Source organism: Leiobunum rupestre, chromosome 4 (assembly GCF_980474605.1).
Source record: "Leiobunum rupestre chromosome 4, qqLeiRupe1.1.hap1, whole genome shotgun sequence".
Classification (NCBI taxonomy): domain Eukaryota; kingdom Metazoa; phylum Arthropoda; class Arachnida; order Opiliones; family Sclerosomatidae; genus Leiobunum; species Leiobunum rupestre.
In genome coordinates, this window is record NC_143387.1 from 57,837,036 (window position 1) to 57,860,770 (window position 23,735).

The window sequence follows — 23,735 nt, forward strand, 5'->3', positions numbered from 1 at the left end:
ATGGAAAATACAGGATAAATATTGGAAATCTAGAGAAATATGGAAATTACAGGATAAATATTGGAAATCTAGAGAAATATGGAAAATACAGGATAAATATTGGAAATCTAGAGAAATATGGAAATTACAGGACAAACATTGGAAATCTAGAGAAATAAACGGAAATATTTTCGATATTTCTAGAAATCTAGAAATCCAAAGAAATATAATGAAATCTCGAGAAATTGAAAGAAATAATGGAAATATAGAGAATGAAACGGAAATATTTTTGATATTTATGGAAATCTGGAAATATTTATGATATTTCTGGAAATATTGAAAAAATTTTGATATTTATTGGGAACCTGGAAATACTAGGAAATATCGGAAATATTTAAGAACGAGGTACATAAGAGGAGGAGCTACTGGATTTTCACTCAGACTTTTCAAACGCCGTTGTTTTAATTGAAAAAAAAAGCAGCATGGCGGCCATAGCTTCCAAGTCCCTATTGCCAATTTTTTTAATCTTTGCCATCACGAACGTATTTTACAAAACTGCGATAAACTAATTCGAACCAAACCCAAACCTATACAAAAATAAAATTTTGACACGGACCATATCGCTTTGAAACCAAAAAAAACAACGGATAAGAAACCCACTTTAACCACACCGGACACAAACTATATACGATTTACTAAAACTCCTTCCCCCCTCCCACCCCCACCGCTGCCAGTTGACGAATAAGACAAACGGTCTATAAAAACTGTCCTGCGAATGTGTCACGTCAACTTTGGAACAAAGACAATGGTTATGATCACACCGTCGCCTTTTCATCCTACAGCTACTTTCTCCTCGGCGCGACTTCACGAGCCTAATGGTCGGCTTCCCGGGAAAGCGTGGGCGGCACGGGGGGGGGGGGGGGTCGAGTGGTGGAAGGGGGGGGGGAGAAAAGGAGGTCAAACGAGAACGAACCAATTATTTCGAGCCGTCGATCACGGAGAATAGCGGCGCGTCAGGCAGCGGCGCGTGACGGCTCAAACACTTACCCGCGCGGGCAGCGGGGGACACACACTACTGTCTCTGGCGTATTGGAAGCACACTCTTGTTTAAAGTGGCTCGTAACCCCCTTTTGTTTATTGCAATCTCCCGCCGAGAGAAAAAAAGCGCCCCCGGAAGGCGTTCTTCCGTGTAAAGCGACTCCTAAGAAACCACGAACGAAATAACGAGCGCCGCGTCGTGAGGAGAAAACCAGGTTCACACTTACTCCTAAAATCGCTTCGTTTTAGATAGAGTTGTTCATTTTCCGGAAAAATAAAAAATTTAAACATAAATTACTTTTTAAGGGTTTTTAAGGTTTTTAACTTTTTATCGATATCAAATGTCTAATAACAGTAAACATACTACGTATGAGCAACAAACGCAAGGAGAACGCAGCTAGCCTTTAAACACGCTAACGCAGTATTGTGTACAAATTTCATTGGAGGAACCTTTACGTAAAGGGGGAAGACAATTTCCGAATTTTCCCCTTCCGACGGCAGCTGGCGCTAAAGCGTCTAACCAATGAAAAATGTACGCTCCTAGATACTACCAAACATTAACATTGTTAATCCAGTGGCGTAGCTGATGGTCCGCAGGGCCCGCGGTGCGGGGGGGCCTCGAGCTTCGGGGGGGCCCCGCTAACCATAAAAAAATTAAAAAGGGGGGCCTCATAGATATTTTTGCGGGGGGGCCTCTGAGTTCTCAGCTACGCCACTGTGTTAATCAGTTTAAACTAGTCTAGAGGTTTAGTTTTACTTTTAGATTCGAAAAAATGAGGCGAAAATGCCGCTTTATTTAAATTTGCGAATAATATATTAGACTAATCATGGAATGATTTTTTTTCGGAAAAATACGGAAAATTTTCCGACTTACAACTTTAGTTTTAGATAACTTGTTTTCAAAACGAGCGTGAGAAATCGCTTCGTGTTGGTTCGGGAATCGTTAAAGGCCGACTACATAAATCTTCGGTTTACTCTGTCTTTCACTGGAAGTAGGCCGACTGCATGGCACACGTGTATTGCAGTAAGCCTACTTCTAGTGAAAGACAGAGTAAACTGAAGATTTATGTAGTCGGCCTATAAGCAACTCGTCCAAGTCGGTTCGCTTAGAATCGCTTTCAAAACGACCAGGCGGGCAAGTAAAATTACTCGTAATTTCCAAAATAATGGGAATACAATTCTAAATAATGTCAAATAATAATACCGTATGTATAGTAAACATGATTAATTAATTGTTTTGGGATACATTTAAGTATTTTCAAAATTCTGGTCATAATTTGAAATGACGTTAAGCCTTGACCATAAGCGAACCGGGGTGAACCGAGAATTATCGACTGCGGTCAAAACTGGCATGCAAACTGACCTAAACTAGGTTTCAGCTCTATGTGACCGTGGCTTAATTGACCGCGTGTTTACGGATCATTTCAAGAAATCACACCAACCCTCGCTGCTCTGGCCGCTCTCAGCTTTTCCTTTAGAAATGTATGGCGCCCCTTTACAGGGTAATTTTAAAAATATAAGTGGTTTTCCATAAAGATTGCTTTGCAGGTAGCGCAACGGATAATTTAACCGTCAAAATTTCAATCATAAAAAAATTCGATTAACTGTTTATTTATGGATATTATTCACGACTATTATACGATTTAGTGTTGTTAATTATCCGGAAAAATAAAATGCGGAAAATTTTCCAGAAAATCGGAAAAATAAAAATTTGAAACATAAATTACCTTTTAAGGCTTTTTAATGTTTTTAATTTTTTATCGATATAAAATGTCTAATATCAGTAAACATACTACAAAACATTAATAGCGTTACATTGTTAATCAGTTTAAACTAGTCTAGAGGTTTAGTTTTACTTTCAGATTCGAAAAAATGAGGCGAAAATACCGCTTTATTTCAATTTGCAAACAATATATTAGACTAATCAAGGAATGAAACCTTTTTTTTATACGGAAAATTTTCCGGGAAAAAGGCCTCGGTCATTTTCCGGAAAATTTTCCGACTTACAACACTAATACGATTTAATACGCTACAAATAAGTTTTTATTTAAAAGAAATGAACGGAAAATTTCTTATTCGAACGCCGATTCCTATTTGCAGGTTACCTTATTCAATGAACGCGGCTCCGTTGAAATCATCTACAGAAAGACAAAATTGAAAGCGCCACCTACGTTAAACCTTCATTATCCCTTAAAACTTTGATCCTTCAACTTGGATATTGAAACAGCGCGAAATATATTTGAATGGATCCCACTTTCAAACATATTTTACATATTTATTAAATTGAAATTAACAACGCGATAACGAACAAGGATAAAACTGGCCAACGACGGGTTCCCACTCAATAATTTACTAGATGCGCCGAGAAATTGTCTTTCCGTAAACAAGAGCGTCTATTATCCCAGTAACGACTTTTAAACTCATCAAATAGAGAGTAGAGAGACAGAGCCGAGATGTTTGAAGGGGAAAAAATGTTCTTGGCAAATATAGTAATGGATTTTCTAATGGGATTTCGCGAATTCACTCGCGCGGAAAGTAATTAAAGTAAAGATGGCGCACTGAACCACCATCCTATCGGACATAAACATTTGTCTCTCCTCCCCCACGTGTGTCTCGATATAATTAAATTTGACAAAACACGAGGGAGCGGCGAAACGAGTTCGGAGAATTTTTCGACTTTGCATAAAATTTGCATTTCAAACAAACGTGAAATCCAAACTCCTTCCAAAGGTGAATACCTTTCTACGCTGATATCTAAGCTTGGATGTAAATAGATGGCGCCAGTGAAGAAGGACAAAGGGCGAGCATCCATCGAGAACGTAGTCAGGGTACTGAGAACGTTCGAGTCGAAGCTTTTTACGGTAGCGAGGAACCAAGATTGGATGTATTTATATTTAGGGAGCCACGCTACAAATCGTATCAACATAATAATTATCCCTCAGTATATAAAATTATTGGTATTACCTACGCCGGATTGAAAATTGAATGAGTAATGCCATTTGTCGGGACTTATAAATTTTAGGACCTAAACTATTTTTATTGACAGGATAATTGAAAATCTTTTTGCTATTCATTGTGAATAAATATATAAAATATAAATTCAGCTCTGACGTGGTAGACGGTAATAGGGGACCTGAAAAGTAGACTAACGCGTTCACGGTAAACTAAATAACTGAAGTACTTTGTTCTTTACGTTCGTAGCTTCATGTAATGTATAAACACGTATTTTCCTGTATCTTTTAAAATTGTAAAAGATACCACGTATAGTTTCTATTGATAGATCCATAAGTGGATAATAAACATAAGTATGACACTTCCTATTCACAAAATGAAACTTTTTTTATGATAGTCTGTTTTGCCAATGACAACGTAAGCCATTACGTATCGACGGACTGACAACTCTCCGCGAACTGCTCCTAGTATTTCGAGGAAGTCCGGAAAATCGGCGACGGTCCGCCGGTAGCCTTTTCGACGGACCAGCCAAGGCCTATTGAATATTGAAACGCTTTCAAAAGTGTAAATAACGCTTACTTTTGGAAAATAATCACGAATTATTGAATCGGAAGATGAAAATAACTATTATCAACACTGGCTCCATTTCAGAAGTTAGTTTTTTTTTTCAATTTCAAACCTAAAAGCGTGTACGCTCGTATTTCTCGCCATCCAACTAACCAACTATTTTGCCAACGGAAAGAGTAGGAAGGGACGAGTTTCCTGTTCGGAAACTTCCTATTTCGCAATCACTCCACGACAGACTATCATTAACCGAATTCGTTCTGTGCCATACTTATGGTTATTATCCACTTATGATAAATCTAATAACGTTTTCCATTTGACTGCTTTCGAGCGCTCTAGATCACTCTCCAAAATGGCAGACCAAGACGCAAAAATTCAAATTACTAGCAGACGAAAAACCAAAGAGCGCGGAATTATTTTAATGGAATGTTCCATTTGCGGTTTTACTCTAGTCGATCGGGGTGAGATCTATGACGTCAGAGACATATAATAATAATAATAATAAATAATAATCAGCTAGGCAAATAGCCAAGGTACCACCTAAGGCCTAAGTCATCAAGCGACTTTTGAAGCCATTAATTCAGGAGCGAATCTCGAGCAATCAAATGGAAAACGCTATTAGATTAAGGTTTTGCCTAAATATTTCCCATAGTTTAATAAGTCTACAACATAAATAATAAATTCATTCGTCCGGTGTAAACCGACTAAAATTGCAGGTCCTGGCTCTCGGAAATATTACTTATTGGCCATTTCTTGGGAGGATTATGCATTGAAGCGTCTATTAAAAGTGAAGGGAATGAGGAATTTTTTTTTCCAAATAAAAAGTTTATTAGTGGTGCCTATGACAAACGCGATCTTCGCGTACCATACACTCCATGGTACAATGGTAAACAATGAAACATAACAAAAACCAGAGCTAGTGAAAAAGACCCAACATTACAAAAAAAGTAAAAACAAATAAGAACCATTAACAACAAGAACCGTTCACGTAAACAGCAATTAGACATTATTTTTAAGAGCAGTCACCGTTTAGATTGTTGCTACTTTTAAGTACTAGGGGGGGGGGTTTAAGCTATTTCCAACATTGTACAAATTTAACAAAGGTTATTTCTAGTACAATTTGTAAATCTTAATTCATATGATCATTTCAGTTATATTTGTAAGTTAATTTATAGTGTTATTGTAAGTCGTTTTCTATATTATCTGTAAGTCATTCTCAAGGGAAAATAAACCACCTAGTATTATTTGTAATTCTTTTTTGCCCCTCGACTGTGCTCCCATCTGGTGAGCCGCCTCGTTAAAAGAGGCTGTACAAGAGGCCTTTCTATAAAATAAGCTACGCTTGCTGAACTTGTTTTTATGTAGCTCATTCGGCACGAAATCTGTAGAAGTTCAGTTCATGCTTAAAAACAGGGTGCCTCGTCGAATATACTCTTATGTCCTGGGCTTTTTCGCAGTAAAACATCATCGACACGTCACCCGTGACGCAGCAACAACATCAAAACCATAAGGCCAATGTTACTTTATAGAAAGGACTAGTCACTAATGAAATCTTGAATCTTGCGAAACAGGGATTTTTGTTACTTAAATCGGATTTTTATTGAATGTTTTGATTTTAATTAAAATTTCCAAGTTTTATATAATTTACTATCATAATTTTACTTAAACCAAATATGTTTTAATTTTTTAAAGACTAAATCCATATACGAATAATGAATTTATTAAATTTAAGATAATAATCATATAGAAGTTTATATTTTTTAAAACCTATTTTGGTACTTTACAAAAAAGAATCTCCACCCACAGGTAGAATCCAATGCAACATTAGGGGGAAGTACAAGAAAAATTGTATTTAAAATTACATTATAGCAATTGGGGAGGTTTTTTTTTTTCAAAAATACTATATAAAAATTGATTTAAATCAATGATTTAAATCAGCCAACATTATCTATCCGTATTATTGTAGGTGAAAGGTCAACTACCCGATAACTATATGTCAATGTCGCGAAAGTTAAGAAACCCGCAATAAGCGTCAAAGGAAAAGGATCCACCCTTTTCTGGAATTATCTCTTCAATCTTGTAGACAATCTCCGGCCAGAAAATGTTCCGAAAAATAAGATATACGTTCTCCATATCTTCGGGATGTCTTAAACTAAGGGTTTTATCTCGCCAACAAAGCCCGCCCATTTTTTTAAAAACCGCGTCATCCCTTCCACCAGGGACCAACCAAAGAAAAAGACACCCTCCTCAAAAAGCGAAAAAATGGTCGACTTTGTTAACTCCGTCCACGGTCACTCAGTAACTGGGGCGGAATATAGCTACCAACCAACAAGGTCCTTGGAGGCAACCGCGAAGGCCTGGCGTGATGAGCTCGCGTTCAAGATTATCCCCCCTACCTCTTTCTCTAGCAGCCTTAAAAATTTTATCCGGAGACGCGAGCGAACAAGAAAAACAGAGAGAGACCCCTTGGCCATGGAAGCCGCCATTTCGGTGTCCTTTTTTTTGTACTCGCCTTACGCCATCTAGCCGTCATTTTTGGAAGCTACATTAATCTCGGCTCGATTGTTAGGCGCTGAAATTAATGAAGGCACTTCCCTCCCTCCCCGCGAGATACTAAAAATGAACGGGGGAAAGCGAAAATCCAACTCCCCCCATTTCACCATAGCCGCAAAAGCAAGGCTGAAAAACCGCTCCCTTCCTAGCTGATCCCGTTAGCTGGTCGCTCTTGGGTAGGCGAACAATTTGGTCGGCCATGAACGCTGATTCACCATCCCGGGGACGTTGTTACGACCACCAGGGTCACCCAGAGTGGACCCGGGCCCCGGGAAAAAATATTAATTATTATTATTAATATGATTTAAAAGATTAATTTTATTTATTTTAGAAATACAAAAAAGGTTTCCATGGTCGGGCTAAGTCATTATATGACTTTTAACCGGCGTTTATATTTAAATATATATAAATAATATATAAAATTTAAAATATAAGTATCTCCCGTTTGTTCCAAATGGGGGCCCCGCGGCTGCACGGGCCTTGGAAATTTCTACTGGGAGATAACGACTATGTCGAGACGATAGCGTGGCTCCTCCTTTTAAACGTCAATCAATTCGAGACAGTATTTCATTGGTTCCCCGAAAAAAAATTAAATAAATACATATTTTTTGTGTATTTGTTTTTTTAATAAATTCCAGGCCCCAAATGAATACTTGAGCATCCCCAACCCGACCGACCCAAAAAAATCGATTGCTTAACTACCAACTAATATCATATAACATCGGTTACATGTATTTTTAATAAAAAATTCTGTTTTCAACGAAGTCAAAATTCATAATCAAAAAATAACAAAATAAAGCCAATTTCGGTATATTTACTAATTTCAGTAGTAGGAGTTAAAAATTACGATTTTTAGTATCAAGGCATTGGCGCCCCCAAAAACATTTGAGCGCCCCCGAGTTCTGGCGGCTGGTTACTGGCCTGATAAATGCCTACTACTAGTTTGGGAAAGATTAAAACTGAAAATAAACACATTTTTGATCATACATGAGTATAAAAGTCACAAATTGTGGAATTTTCAAAACATTTTAAAATATTCAATTTTTGTTTGAAAAATGGAATTAAAAATAATTTATATTTTTAATATTTAAGCGCTTAAAAAATGAAACCTTAATATTAATAATAATGAGCTAAGCTATACGTCATCTAGCGACTTTTAATGCCTTAAATTCAGATGTCCGGTTTACAACGCGTAGGAGGGTGGTGGCAAGCCCTTCATGCCACGCGAACCAACAGCTCCCTACACTTACTATTACCGTTAACCTCGACAGGTTTTTATGGAAAGGGGTAACCGAAGAACTCCAGGGGGAAATCCCTGGAACCAGTGAGCAGAGAACTTGCAAACTCAACGGGGAAAATCTCAAATGTTTCATATTGTATCTGAAAATACGCCCTACTCTGTTGAGCAGGAATCCATACCTCTACTAGGAATGCTTATCCTGGCGTATCGCGTATGGTAAGTTCACTCTGACGGCTTTGGCCCCGCCTACGATATAAAAAAATCCCCTCTGCGCGCGCTCCCCTCTCACGTTGTTGTTTGTTAAGTTAACATAGTGACGTCAAAAAAGCGTCAGCCACATCGAGACGAAAATCTGCCGCGATAAGCATTCCAAGTAGAGGTATGGATTCCTGTGTTGAGTCGATGACAAAATATTTGGACGAAAAATTAACACCGTAAATTATCTCGACGAAAGATTTGAGGTTGAAGCTGTTAAAGGGGAACGGTCAAGCTTTACCCAGTTAGATAGCCCTATAGCCCATTAAAAACTAAAATTTATGGCGAAAACCGCATTAAAAAATATTGAGTGGTTAATTTTTAATAAAATAAAGAAATTTCGGGAAATCGAAAAGCACGCGTCCGCCGCGACACCTGGTTAGAAGTCGGTCAGACAGAAAAACAACGTAAAAGCGCGCGCTGTTGAAGATGCAAAGAATATGTTTTGGCGCGTTCCAGTTATAAGAGTCCTAAGTCTAAATTGCGCGATTTTAAAAGTTAGGATAGTTCGCAAATCGCTCATACGGGGTTAGGGGCGCTGGCGGCAGCCCCTAAGATGGCGGCGAAAATTCAAACCCAAACACCTGGCGTTATTTTTCGTTTCAACTTTTTGGGCCAAAAGCTATTTTTTCAAGACAAAAAAAGGTACGTGTTAGTATATTGAACGTCTTGTTAATCTTTTGATACGAAAATAAGGCCATATTTGGAAAAGCTTGGCCGTTCCCCTTTAAATAGAAACGGTTATACAACATCGGCTACGAAATTGCGCCATTTCATAAGTTCCGTAAATAAAGATGTCTGGACCGAAGTAAATCTGGGTAAAATTAATAGTTTGGGAAACCCGAACGCGATGGATCCTAACAGCGTCATCTTTCCAAACAACCCCGCCCCCCCCGATATCCTGTTTCCGGTGTCTCATTTTGCAGCCGCAGGGCCGCCGTAAAAACTGATAAGAAAAAGTTTGCCGTTTCACTTTCAATCCTCAGATTTTGAATTATCTGTTTTTCGCTCCCGTTTCGGTTACAGGTGCGTAGTTTTAAGGACATTATAGACGGATTAATTCGGTGTCAGGAAACGCGTAGTGGGAAACAGTTTGCGAGGAATGAAGCTACGTCGACGCTTCCACACGCTTCACCTACGCGTTTATTAGAGCGGGTTTAACCTGTCGAAAACCGCGTTCACACTAGACACTTTGGGATCGTATTAAAACGGTTTCGACAGATAAAATTGAATATTTTCGGTGTCAACTGTATGAATAGGCATACGATAAATACATTCGACACCCAAATTTTTAGTGTTGTTAATTTTCCGGAAAAATAAAATGCGGAAACATTTCCGGAAATTCTAAAAATAAAAAATTTAAACTTTTTATCGATATAAAATGTCTAATATCAGTAAACATACTACAAAACATTAATAGTGTTACATTGTTCATCAGTTTAAAAAAACTTGTTGAGGTTAACGGTAATAGTTAGTGTAGGGAGCTGTTGGCTTGCCGGGCTTGCCACCACCCTCCTACGCATTGTAACCCGGCCACCTGAATTAAAGGCTTTAAAAGTCGTTCGATGACATAGGCCTAAGGTGGTGCCAAGGGTATTAGCCTAGCTGATAAAAAAAAAGCTAGTCTAGAGGTTTAGTTTTACTTTTAGATTCGAAAAAATGAGGCGAAAATGGCGTTTTATTTAAATTTGCAAACAATATTAGACTAATCATGGAATGAAAAACCTTATTTTTTTCGGAAAATTTTCCGACTTACAAGTTACAACACTAAAAATTTTACAATTTGATCTTTCGAAACAGTTTTAAAACGTTCCCAAAGTGTCTAGTGGGAACGCGGCTTATGTATCGTCGCTAATCAATAGGGACTTTTAAGACAAGGTTTTGGCATTACCTCGACACCCTGAGGCTCCAAGCTATGGTGGTCGACGCCGAGGCGAAGGCGGTGTAGCCTTAAAAATCGACTTTGAATAATCGTCCGTCTTCGGGGATTTATTAGGTTGGGCCTAAGGTAAAGTGTCGCTCATTGCGCCCTGATTTCAACGCCCGCTTTTCATAGTGTCAAACTGGTCGGCTTTTTCGTCGGACGCGTCGATTGCAGTAGCGGCGGAATGGGGATAACAGGGGTAGATTGTATCAGGGTTGGTTTAAACCAGGTTTTTTGGTTTGAATCAGGTTTTTTTGGTTTAAATCAGGTTTTTTGGTTTAAATCAGGTTTTTTTGGTTTAAATCAGGTTTTTTTGGTTTAAATCATGTTTTTTGGTTTAAATCAGGTTTTTTGGTTTAAATCAGGTTTTTTGGTTTGAATCAGGTTTTTTTGGTTTAAATCAGGTTTTTTGGTTTAAATCAGGTTTTTTTGGTTTAAATCAGGTTTTTTTGGTTTAAATCATGTTTTTTGGTTTAAATCAGGTTTTTTGGTTTAAATCAGGTTTTTTGGTTTAAATCAGGTTTTTTGGTTTAAATCAGGTTTTTTTGGTTTAAACCAGGTTTTTTGGTTTGAATCAGGTTTTTTTGGTTTAAATCAGGTTTTTTGGTTTAAATCAGGTTTTTTGGTTTAAATCAGGTTTTTTGGTTTAAATCAGGTTTTTTGGTTTAAATCAGGTTTTTTGGTTTAAATCAGGTTTTTTGGTTTAAATCAGGTTTTTTGGTTTAAATCAGGTTTTTTTGGTTTAAATCAGGTTTTTTGGTTTAAATCAGGTTTTTTGGTTTGAATCAGGTTTTTTTGGTTTAAATCAGGTTTTTTGGTTTAAATCAGGTTTTTTTGGTTTAAATCAGGTTTTTTTGGTTTAAATCAGGTTTTTTGGTTTAAATCAGGTTTTTTGGTTTAAATCAGGTTTTTTGGTTTAAATCAGGTTTTTTGGTTTAAATCAGGTTTTTTTGGTTTAAACCAGGTTTTTTGGTTTGAATCAGGTTTTTTTGGTTTAAATCAGGTTTTTTGGTTTAAATCAGGTTTTTTGGTTTAAATCAGGTTTTTTTGGTTTAAATCATGTTTTTTGGTTTAAATCATGTTTTTTGGTTTAAATCATGTTTTTTGGTTTAAATCAGTTTTTTTTGGTTTAAATCAGGTTTTTTGGTTTAAATCAGGTTTTTTTTAAACTCTGCTTTATTTTACTTTTAATCTATTTTTCGCTTTTGTTTAACCGTGCATACATATTACCATAAGTGTATAATATTCTTGCAAAAGTGTGACACTTCCTATTCTTCATATTCAAAAGTTTTACTGAGACAGACTGCATTACGGTCTTCGTCGCCGTTTTGCGTCCGCTTGCTCACGCGTCACACGTAGCTATTGACAGCGCCTCACTAGGGGGTGATTTTCTTCTTGTGATAGCGTCACTCCGTTACTAGCTTTCAGTCAAATATTCCCCAAAGTGACAAACTTATGGAACAATATTATAGACTTATGATATTACCAATCAACTAAAAATTAATATGAGTAATATAAAATATGCCTAGACCAGAACAAAGTTTTAATTTCATTTTTGATTTTATATAAATGCAGGGTGACCAGGAAAATGCCTCGAAAATTTTATAAAAAAAAGTGAATTAAAGGAAAATATAGGAAAAACCATAAGCAAAAATAAGGATTATTATCGAAAAACAGTAGATAAAATAAAGTGAAGTATAGGATGAAGAAGGGTACACGACGACGGAATGTTTTCGGGTTCTACTAAATGAGAAAACCTAAGAAATTTATATAAAGAAATTGGAAATATAGGAAAAGTGGTCCCCTTGCAAATGATTTAGAAATGTAATCATTTCGGTAAGAAAATGTACACACATTTTGGAATAATTTTTAGTTAATTAAAAAACCAAATTATTAAAAAAAAACATTGCTTTATTAATTACTTGGTTTAAATCATTTAAACCAGCCAAACCTGGATTGTACCCCTCAGGTTGAAGTCTCTCTATAATTTTCCAAATAATTTCTAAAAACTAAACAGTTCGATGAAACACGAAAACCGTGAGAAAAAAGAAATGTTTCAACAAATCGATTTTAGTTTTTGCGTGGTAAAGCAGGGTACACGACGATAGACGTAACTGTTTGGACAATATTGACAAATGAATTGTAATTTTTCTCAACGCTTGGGGGCTCCCCTGGGTTTTCATTTTTGTACCAAATGTTGTTCTTCCGCCACCACGGCTTCATTGAAATTCGCTTCTTTCATATTCAAAGAAGCTATTCACCAGAAGTATATATTAACAGGGTTGCCTGGAACACCTGCAATTCTTGACAAAGTTAGGGAATTTAAAAAAAATTAGTCTAAAAATCCGGGAAATGTTAAGGAATTTAAAAAACAAAATTAGTTTAAAAATCAGAGAATTTTAAAAGTTAGTGTAAAAACCCGGGAAATGTCAAGGAATTAAAAAACAAAATTAGTCTAAAAATCAGGGAATTTTAAAAGTTAGTCTAAAAATCAGGGAATTTTAAAAGTTAGTCTAAAAATCAGGGAATTTTAAAAGTTAGTCTAAAATCAGGGAATTTTAAAAGTTAGTCTAAAATCAGTTAAAAGTCAGGAAGTTTTAAAAATTTGTAAACAAATTTAATTTCGGTTGCAAATAAGAAAGCATTACTAAAATTAAGGGGTTTTCGTCCGAGCTCTTCGGTTTCCCCTTCCATAAATACTTGTAGAGATTAACGGTAATAGTTAGTGTAGAGAGATGTCTGCTCGCGTGGCCTGCAGAGCTTGCCACCACCCTCCTACGCGTCGTAACCCGGCCACCTGAACTAATGGCTTTAAAAGTATCTTGATGACTCAGGCCTAAGGTGGTGACTTGGTATTAGCCTACCTGATTATTATAGGCTAAAAATACAAAAGTTTGGCTCAAAATAAGTCAGGGAAAACCCGGAAAATTCTGAAAAAACTGCCACCCGAAAAGACTTTTCGGAAGAATAAATTTGCGATTTTCTATAGCTATTACAGATGGCAAAACCGGGTTTATACATTAACTTCATTTTACAATCAAAACAGTCGCTACAATTACCGCGATTGGACTGTGTCAAATAAAGGCGGCTAGGCGACAAATTAATCTAATCCTAGAGATTTATCGTAAACAAGATGCCAAAAATCTGACTTTTCAAATTCCACAAACGAGAAGTAAATGATATATTAACCAACCCAATCAATCATATCAGTTTACCTTAAACTACAAAGGAAACCCTGAGGCAAAGATGTTGGAATTAGTAACTTCTGGAATTTATCGGGCGAACCACGAACCACCTCAAACTAGAACGACGAAACCGAAGACGCGTTTATTGTCCGCAGACTTAACCCGATCTTTTCCTTCCTCGGTACTAACGACTAAGCCCGGGCGCTTAGTCTTTAATAGCGCTATAAGCGGATCATAAATATATCCATTGGCTCTGCAGGCTGGGCGTCGCGTATAAATGAATATTTGGCTCCGAAAATCTACAGTTAATTAGCATTCGAATTCATGCCGTACTAATTAGGAAAACGGGCCCGGGCTAATAAGCAACCCAACCCCCCACTTTAAGCCTCGCTTTTGGCCTTAAATCTCCCGCCAGGCGTCTCGGATCGAGCTAAATCAACACCCCCGAACCTTCTGTTTCCCCTTCCATAACCTACCCGCCCCCCCCCCGCGTTGCAGCCGCCAATTTACGAGAACAGGGGGGGGGGGGGGGGATACACTCGAAAGCACAGGCCTAAATCTTAAGTTTCCCTCTTGAAATAATTAAAGTTGATCTGGTGCCGGCTTAAGAAGGCCACTGGTAGAGAACTTGCACGAACTGCGCGCGTGCGGCGGGGGGGAGTAGGTTCCACAGGCGCTGATAGATCAAAACTATAGGCTAGATGATCCCCACCCCTCGAGGGGAGGGGTGGGGGCGCTGCTCTTTTCGGTTCGCGCTCCTCGTCGTACTCATTTTTAAAACTTTTCCAGGAGTTTTAATCTTTCGCCGCCGCTCGGATGCCCGCCTCCGTATTATTTCAAATCCGCTGGATGGCACTGCCTCTATTTACTAAATTGTAATTTCTCTCATACGAGACCCTTTGACACCCCCCTCCCCGAGGAGGTGGCTGAAGATTAATTTCGGGGTATATTTTAATTAAAGAATATTATATTCTCGAAGGATTTTAAAGGGGGGTTTTAATCGCCTGTTTAACTATATGATAAACAGTGGCTGGTTCATCTCCCCCCGCCCTCTAGCGGGTGTCATTGAAAACGCTTCGCCTATGCGCTCATTTTTGGTATAATTGCGTAGAACAATCGGGATATTTACGAAATTTTCATAGTACGGTTACAGCCATTAAATTTTGTAAACGGCCAATTTGGCAGTCAACCGTTCGTCCGATTTCGCTTAGTTAATGAGTTAAACCAACTAAATGGGTCGATTTTTTTATTATTCTCGAAATACAACCGAATAAGGGTATTGCGGAACCATTTGTTCCAAGTTACTTTTGAACGTTAATTATATTTAAAATTATCTCTGCAATGACTTATAAAGAATACCAATTCGTTTGATGGAGATTATATTTTATAATTATACGAGTATTATCAAAAGTATTTTATAAACTATTATTTAAAGAGTAAGTTAAAAATAGATTTTCGGAATAGAAACTAAATACTTTATATTTTACTCGTTCATTTGATTATGGGCTTTCCGAAAATGTCACTCACTTGACGAAATACCGTCGTTAAGTTTATTGAATATTAAAATTAAATTTACGTGCAACGCCCCGGGCGCTCATCGCCGTTAAAACAAAACCACGTATCTTTTCGGTGACCTTTTTGAGAAAAATGGATTTTTAATTTTGCAGGTACTTGTGAAATCGCGTGTTAGGTTATTACACGCGAGTTAATTTTATAGTTAAATAATTTCGTTTCAATATTGAATTTATGAGGATTTTAATTTAAAAATATTTTGCTAAAGGGGAATTTTTTAGAGATACGTGGTTTTGCGCGAAATGCGTTGTGAATATCCAAGATACGTTTAAATGTTTTCTCGACTTTAAAAAAGAAATTCAATTGCAACCTATTAATGTTTTTAATGTTATATCTTAGACCAAGAAACACAGGAACGTCTCGCTCATAGCATACGCAACGCTTTCTTTTTCGGCGGGGCTTTGTTGCGGCTACGGTAGGGAGAGGGGGGTTAGGTGATACAGATAGTCAATAGGCGCCATCCATGAGAGATAAAAATAACGTTTTTTAAAGAACTTGAAAAAAAATAATCAGCTAAGAGTTACATATTTTTAAATTATTTTATATATTTTTTTAATATTTTAGGGACACAAATATTAAAAAACGTACCAGAAATTTCGTTTTTTGGAGCCACGCTGTTGCAGGCAGATTGTAGGGCTGTGCACGTGACTCAAATAGCCAATAAAAATTGACTCGCCTTCGCTACTAGCGACACAGCGCGAGATAAATAGGAAATAGGCAGCCGCAACGAAGCTTTGGGCGCGAAATATCAAGGACAGTAGATACAGGGACGAGAAAGCAGGAAAAAACATTCGATTTTAAACGTCTTCATATTCACGGGGAGTTAGATGTAAACAAACCACGGCCATTGTTAAGACGTGTTTCACCATGGACAGTATTATTGTAGTTAGTTTTTACCATTTTGATGTTAAATTAAAAATAAAACTACGAGCGTAAATAAAAAAATTCCCATTTGTTTTGAACACTTAAGCCTCGTCAAGAACCGCTAAAATTAGGTGACCGCCATTTTTTTGTTTACAACTAACTCTCCTTACGTTTAGGTCATTTTAGGTAATATATTCCAACAGAGGCCGCCAATACACTTTCTCGTCCCTGTATCTACTGTCCTTGGAAATATCTACCGTGCGACGTCCCTGTGTTTCTTGGTCTAAGGTTATATACGTAAATTGGGGTGTAGAATCTAAATATGACAATTTTTACAAAACCACGTATCTCATGTTACGTGGTTTTGTTTTAACGGCGACGCGCTGCGGATTTTATTCTGAATGATAATTTTATTGCGCCTAGTTTGTGACGTTATTGACTACGGTTCTGTTTGAATTTTTCGCACTGCATCTGGTAGATTATATAGTTCCCACTATCCTACCAAAGAACATTCTTGTGATATCCTTGCTAGATATGGCGATGCCAATTTAGCACGCGCGTGTTTTTAAAACCACGTAAGCACTCGTGTACAAAATCCAGTAGTAGAATCCCATGGTTCTATAGGAGATTTACCGGATTTGACCACGGAATCAGTAGCATCTACATTTTGTATCCAAGCCTAAACTCAATGTTGGGGATAGCGGCCAGTGAGAAATAACGTGTAGTCAATGACGCCAATCACCACGCTAAAATTCAAATTGTTTTGACGTTCTACTAATTATTTCTAATTAACTACGAAGTGGAAAGCAACGAAACTTTATATTTGGGTATTTTAAACGTAAGCGCTTCGTTTAATAACAAAATTGAGGCGGTAACGAATAATTTGCAACTTACTCTTGAAACTTCTGATGTGGAATACCGTGTATTTTAAAAGCGTGTAGGAACTAAATCTAAAAATCGTCCGCTTGTTTTTAACGTAACTAGTGCCAATTACCCTTAGCTTCCGTTACACCGGGTGGACAGAAATGTTAAACTCGTTTCTTAGCCCCCCCGGAAAAAGACTACCGCCCCCCCGGAGCTTCCCCTTTTTCCGACGCCACTGCAGGGAGCGCTACGCTCGCCACTAGATACCGGCACCCCCGAATGTCTGGGAAACCCCCCCGAAGAAAATTTTCTGTAAGAAACACTGTTTCTTACACCATAAATATGAGTGTTTATACTCCCTTTAAAATTAGATAATAATTACGCGTGGACTCATTAACCATCTTCACTGAAGAATGTACCTCCAACTGTAGTTCTCATAACCGAGTTCGTGGTTTTGTTGGGTTCAGAGACCAATTTATAGCCCTAGGTGGAGTTAGAAACACGCTAAAAATTACATATTTACTAGATTTGAGGCACGTCATTTTGTGGATTAATCCATGATTTCAGGGACCCCAGAGATCCTATAATTCCTATAAAATCCTATTTTTTTATCAAAATCCCCCAAAAGTCCTATAAAATCCTATACTTTTGATATTTTGCCTATTTCAAATCCAACCACTCAGTGAAATTGCTAGATTTAGCTATAGGATAAATTCCTATACCAAGTCGTCCAACCACTCAGATAAATTGCTAGATTTAGCTATAGGATAAATTCCTATACCAAGTCATCCAACCACTCAGATAAATTGCTAGATTTAGCTATAGGATAAATTCCTATACCAAGTCATTCTAGTCTATACTTTTGTTATTGTTAACATGGTTAGCTACTAGTATATTTTTGTGATAAAATGGTTAAATAGTTTCGATTTTTTAAGTGAAAATCAAAGATTTATTTATCTAAATATAGATTTTGTTTATAAATGCATAAAGTTAGTAAATTAAATAGCATGTATATTCCTATAAAATCCTATAATTTTGTAAAAATAGTCCTATAAAGTCCTATATTTTTATAAATATAATCGTATTTTCCTATAAAAAAATTGAAGATTTGAGTGGGGGCCCTGTGATTTACGCAAGAATTGCACAGTTACCACAGCGAGCGCATTTTCAATATTTTTAAAGGCAGCAAGTAGGGCGTACTTTGATTGTGGATCAACGAAATTCACGTTTCGGCCGCTAGGAACACTTTCTATTGAGGTTTGGGGGGGAAAGTCTGTAGGAGCCTCTATTCCTACTACCTTATTGCAAAACTCTAGCTTAGTGGGCAACGAATCGATGCGTAAACAGGGTGAAACCTCCTACTGTAGTATACCTAAATTCAGATTTAGTTCGAAATGGGAATTTTAAATTACTAAAATTTTTCTTAGAATCATTCTAAAAAAAAAAGGTTCCTGGAAAAAAAATCATAAAAAACTTAATTTTGTAAACTGACCAAAATTATGGGGGGAAGTTCATAATTATGGTCCCCAAAATTACTACAACCAATAATTTCGCTTTAGTCCCATTCGACCGAAATCCCATTCAACCGAAGGCGGTTTTTGAGGTGTCCCATTCGACCGAATTCCGCCGAAACGTGCGGTTTTTATGTGTCCCATTCGACCGAACGCTTTTATGTGTTCCATTCGACATTTTATTTGAAAATAAAATGGAATGAGCATGAATTATATTTTTATCTTCACCTAGTCAAGAAAAGTAACTGAACCAAAACTGAAATAGTAAACTTAACCAACTCTAACCTAACCTAACCTAACCTAACCTAAACATGGATCTTCGATAGTACATACCTTATAAATAAAATACCAAATCACCCCGCCAATTGGGCTACATTTTAAAATTCTTTCGGTCGAATGGGAATAAACGATAATTTCTAATACTCTACCCTCAAATATGCGCGAAACATAAAATGGTTTCTTTTCGCTTGTTCCGAGATTTCGGAGTAGGGTAAGAAGAGTAACTCTATGGTGTCCTTTTACTCCGAATAGTTCGATTTTGGGTAAAACGTTTTTCCAAAATGGCTGCCTGTGGCCTTTTTAGCAGATAAATTCTGGCTAGCAGCCGGCCAAAATTGGTTTATTCTCTTTACACCTCCTTTTCAAAAGGAGTAAAAAGAGTAGCCCTAATACTCCGGAACAAGCGAATAGTTTATGGGGCGGAGTAATTCCCATCCAGGCGGGAAAAATGGTTTTAGGGTAAAAAGAGTACACTTTTAGTCCGAGAACAGGCGAAAAGAAACGACTTATAGCAGTACGATTATATAACAAGTCGGCCCAGGCCGTAATATTAGTTCCACATCAGTGTATTAGAGTGGACAAATATATACACCCTTAGTAGACACAGGTAGGCAAACTAATACAAAAGCTAATGAGGCTACGTGATTTATTATCTTTTTATAAATAAATTGCCACCCTAAGTTAAAGAGTGGATGCCGCCCACCATCAGCTGACCCGGGTGGGCAAACTAATAAAAAATCTGTTGGGCCCATGTGATTTCTTATTGTTTGAAATAAAATTCACCATCCTATGTTAAAGAGTGGCCACCGCCCACCCTCATGAAATCAACTTTTTTTCCCGGTAACTCTCCCTTTAAGGGGGTTGGTCGGAGGGGGCGGAAATTAACGGCACTGCGTGCGCGTTAAAGAGTTCTATCGAATGAGACCAACTGTTTTTTTTTTCGGTCACTCTCCCTTTAATAAGAAAGTGCCACACTTATTTATTACTTCTGACCATACACGGTTTCGATAAGAAAGTGCCACACTTATTTATTTCTTCTGACCATACACGGTTTCGATAAGAAAGTGCCACACTTATTTATTACTTCTGACCATACACGGTTTCGATAAGAAAGTGCCACACTTATTTATTACTTCTGACCATACACGGTTTCGATAAGAAAGTGCCACACTTATTTATTACTTCTGACCATACACGGTTTCGATAAGAAAGTGCCACACTTATTTATTTCTTCTGACCATACACGGTTTCGATAAGAAAGTGCCACACTTATTTATTACTTCTGACCATACACGGTTTCCATAAGAAAGTGCCACACTTATTTATTACTTCTGACCATACACGGTTTCCATAAGAAAGTGCCACACTTATTACTTCTGACCATACACGGTTTCGATAAGAAAGTGCCACACTTATTACTTCTGACCATACACGGTTTCGATAAGAAAGTGACACACATATTTATTACTTCTGACCATACACGGTTTCGATAAGAAAGTGACACACATATTTATTACTTCTGACCATACACGGTTTCGATAAGAAAGTGCCACATTTATTACTTCTGACCAAACACGGTTTCGATAAGAAAGTGCCACACTTATTATTATTATATAATATTATATGCTCTCTGCTGCAATGTCTAACGGATCTATCTCTCCTGCCTTTACGGGCACTACTAGTTAACAATCTACTTGTACCGCTATAGAAAGTGCCACACTTATTTATTACTTCTGACCATACACGGTTTCGATAAGAAAGTGCCACACTTCTTACTTTTGACCAAACACGGTTTGGATAAGAAAGTGCCACATTTATTATCCCCAGTCCGACCCGCAGACCGCACCGTCAGCGGGGCCTCGCGATTCAGGGGCGAGGGAGAAAATTGACGGGCGAAAAAGCCTATGTGATTCGAAAAGAGAACGGAATATGGCTGTCCGCAAATCCTCAGTCCGATCCGCAGACTGCACCGTCAGCGCTCTCCTGCCTTTACGGGCACTACTAGTTCACAATCTACTTGCCCCGCTTTTGAGTAAACGCAAAATTTCGCCCCGCCCCCAATGGAAGAAAAAAACTGTTCAAGGGTAAAATTTCAAGCGAATGTATATTGAAGACGGCATGGCTAGGTTGGTAGGCCGTGGGGTTTATAGAGATTACGAGGCGAGCGGCTGTCTGTGTTCGAGACCCGGCCAGGCCAGCAATATAAAATATAATAATAAATTATTTTTCGCAGCTCCATCTACCGTGTCGTCGCTTTTCCACAACAAACACACAAACACACACAACAACACTTAACGACAATCCGTCCATAGCAATAGTCCCACTTCGATATATATATCTCGATGTGGAACTAAAAACCTGTTGAAAAACTAAAATAGTTCCCTCTCCTCGAGTTCATCATGAGGCAAATTCTCTCGGGCTATATTTAAGTACACGCATTGCGTACTAGATTCGGTTTTATGTTAGATTTTCGAAAACATCTGCCATAGAACTATATAGGGATGCACCGATATATCGTCCTATTTTACTAATATCGGTATCGGCCAATATCGGCTTAAGCGAAGCCGATATTGGCCGATACCGGTATTAGAAAAATATTTTCAGAAAAACATTTAAAAATAGGGAAATTCTCGATTAACTAATTAATGATAATATTTTGTTTTATTGGCCGCGCCACGTACGCCAGACTTCGGAAGCTAGATTATGCCTTTTTTTTTAGACAGGGGGTTACGAGTGTAAACATCTGCCATAGAACTATATAGGGATGCACCGATATATCGTCCTATTTTACTAATATCGGTATCGGCCAATATCGGCTTAAGCGAAGCCGATATTGGCCGATACCGGTATTAGAAAAATATTTTCAGAAAAACATTTAAAAATAGGGAAATTCTCGATTAACTAATTAATGATAATATTTTGTTTTATTGGCCGCGCCACGTACGCCAGACTTCGGAAGCTAGATTATGCCTTTTTTTTTAGACAGGGGGTTACGAGTGTAAACAAATAAAAAACAACGATATTGGATTTGTGATAGGAAATATGCATCACGTAAAACGAAAAGAAACATATTCGGATATGCTCTTGCAAAGTTTTTTCATGAAAAATTAGAATAAAATGGTTTGACAGTGTACTGAACAGGTTTTTACAAAGATTTTATAATGTACACTACTGTTATGTTAGATTACTTTGTTAATATCGGCCGATATCGGCCACGAATATAAATTTCTTACAAGGAGAGTACCCGAGGTGTTTATTGCCGATTTTATTCAAAGTCGTTTGTAATGTAGACCTATATTAGATATGAAATTTTCCAAAAGGAGACTTTGCACTACCCACTTGATTTGCCATGGCAACCGAAAATGTTTTTGATCATTTAAAAAAGCTAAGAATTTTTTTTTAAATTTGAAAATAATGAAATGGGTAATTTGGTCCACATTTAGGTAAATTTCATCAAGTTTGGGTAAATTGGAAAAATTTTAGTGTAAAATTGCGACAATTTTGGGGGTAAAATAAGGAAAAAATCTTATTTTTGTTTTAAATGGTCAAAAACATTTTCGGTTGCCGGGGCAAATCGAATGTTTAGTGCAACGTCCCCTTTTGGGAAATTTCATATCTCATATAGGTCTACATTATGCCCGAATTTGAACAAAATCGGCAATAAACACCTCGGGTACTCTCCTTGTTACTAGCGTGCGAGGTGGCGGAGAGTTAATAACAATAAAAATGAAATGGCGATGCCAAATGAGACCGAAATAATTAAAATAAATGTCTTAAAGAAAATCCGCTTGGGGTCACCGCGGGGCGGGGGGTTACGTTTTAGAAAATTAAACCGTAACAATTAAAATTTAGAGCAGCGGGTCAAGCGCAAATTCCTGAGCCTAATTTGGCCGCATTCCCATTGGTAGACCGGACGCCGCGGACACTAACGCCGCGAGATTTAATTAAAACTACAAAGACGATACACCGGAATTAGTTTAATTAAAGCGAAATGGACTGAGCTGAGACTATTTAGAGGCCAACAAAAGCGAACGACGCCCGCGATGTCGCTTTGCCAAACAAAATACGGCGACAAAGTGGGTCACGAACAACAACAAAAACCGATTGGTAGGCGAGACGTTGTCGCCGCAAAACCCCAGCAGAGGGCTCCACCCGAATGATACCGCCGCGATGGAATTCGGCTCGGATAAAAGTATTTAGGAAAATCTATAGTCGGTTATAGTCGCGCGGAACAATGCCTACTTTCTCCCGAATACAGACTTTACCCATACCCGGCCTTCCACTTTATAACACTGGCGTTTCTCGTACTAGAGACGCCGGGACGGATAATAAAAGTTATTTCGTCAAATATTTGTAGTCGGTTACGCCGCTATAAGTATACCAGTTCAAAATGGTATAGATCGTACCTAGCCCCGGCCTGATACTTCGGTAGCGGTTAAGCCTCGGTCGTAGTATAGGAGCGAAGACTCGTGGTCGGAATATGGAGGCGAAACTAGCGACAAAGGGCGAGCCGTGCTAGGTCGGACTAATCAGATCCCGTTGAATAGGTTTGTCTCGATTCATCGGGCTCCTTCCACTTTTTATGTGGCCAAACTTTTTCGCGGAGATTGCCCCTCGCGCGTTACTTCTCCTCAAAGAAGTAACGCCGACACTGCGCTTTATCCTTCTTCGGGGGATCATTCCGCATTTCGGGGACATTCCAGATTAAAGTTTGGCCAGGATCGTGGAGGCGCGATTGGAGGCGCGTCCGGGATTAAGGCCTTTGCGCCGATAATACCGCTTCCTTCCCTTCTCAGATATTGCCCCACCTCCGACCCGGTATATGGTCTAAGGGGGATAAATTTAATTAATTTACCCGGATCTGGAATTAGGATTACGAACTTTGTTTTTCTATTGTTGGAAATAATTAGTATCATTGAAAATATACTTAATCGTATTGTAGTTAATAAAAAAAT

At 37.9% G+C, this 23,735-nt stretch overlaps 1 protein-coding gene across 1 annotated transcript in view; it reads left to right on the forward strand.

Moving 5' to 3' along the window:
* LOC149948447 (core alpha-(1,3)-fucosyltransferase-like) overlaps positions 1 to 23,735 on the forward strand; it is a 142,105-nt gene that overhangs the window by 51,272 nt on the left and 67,098 nt on the right. The gene's annotated exons all lie outside the window — the stretch shown is intronic.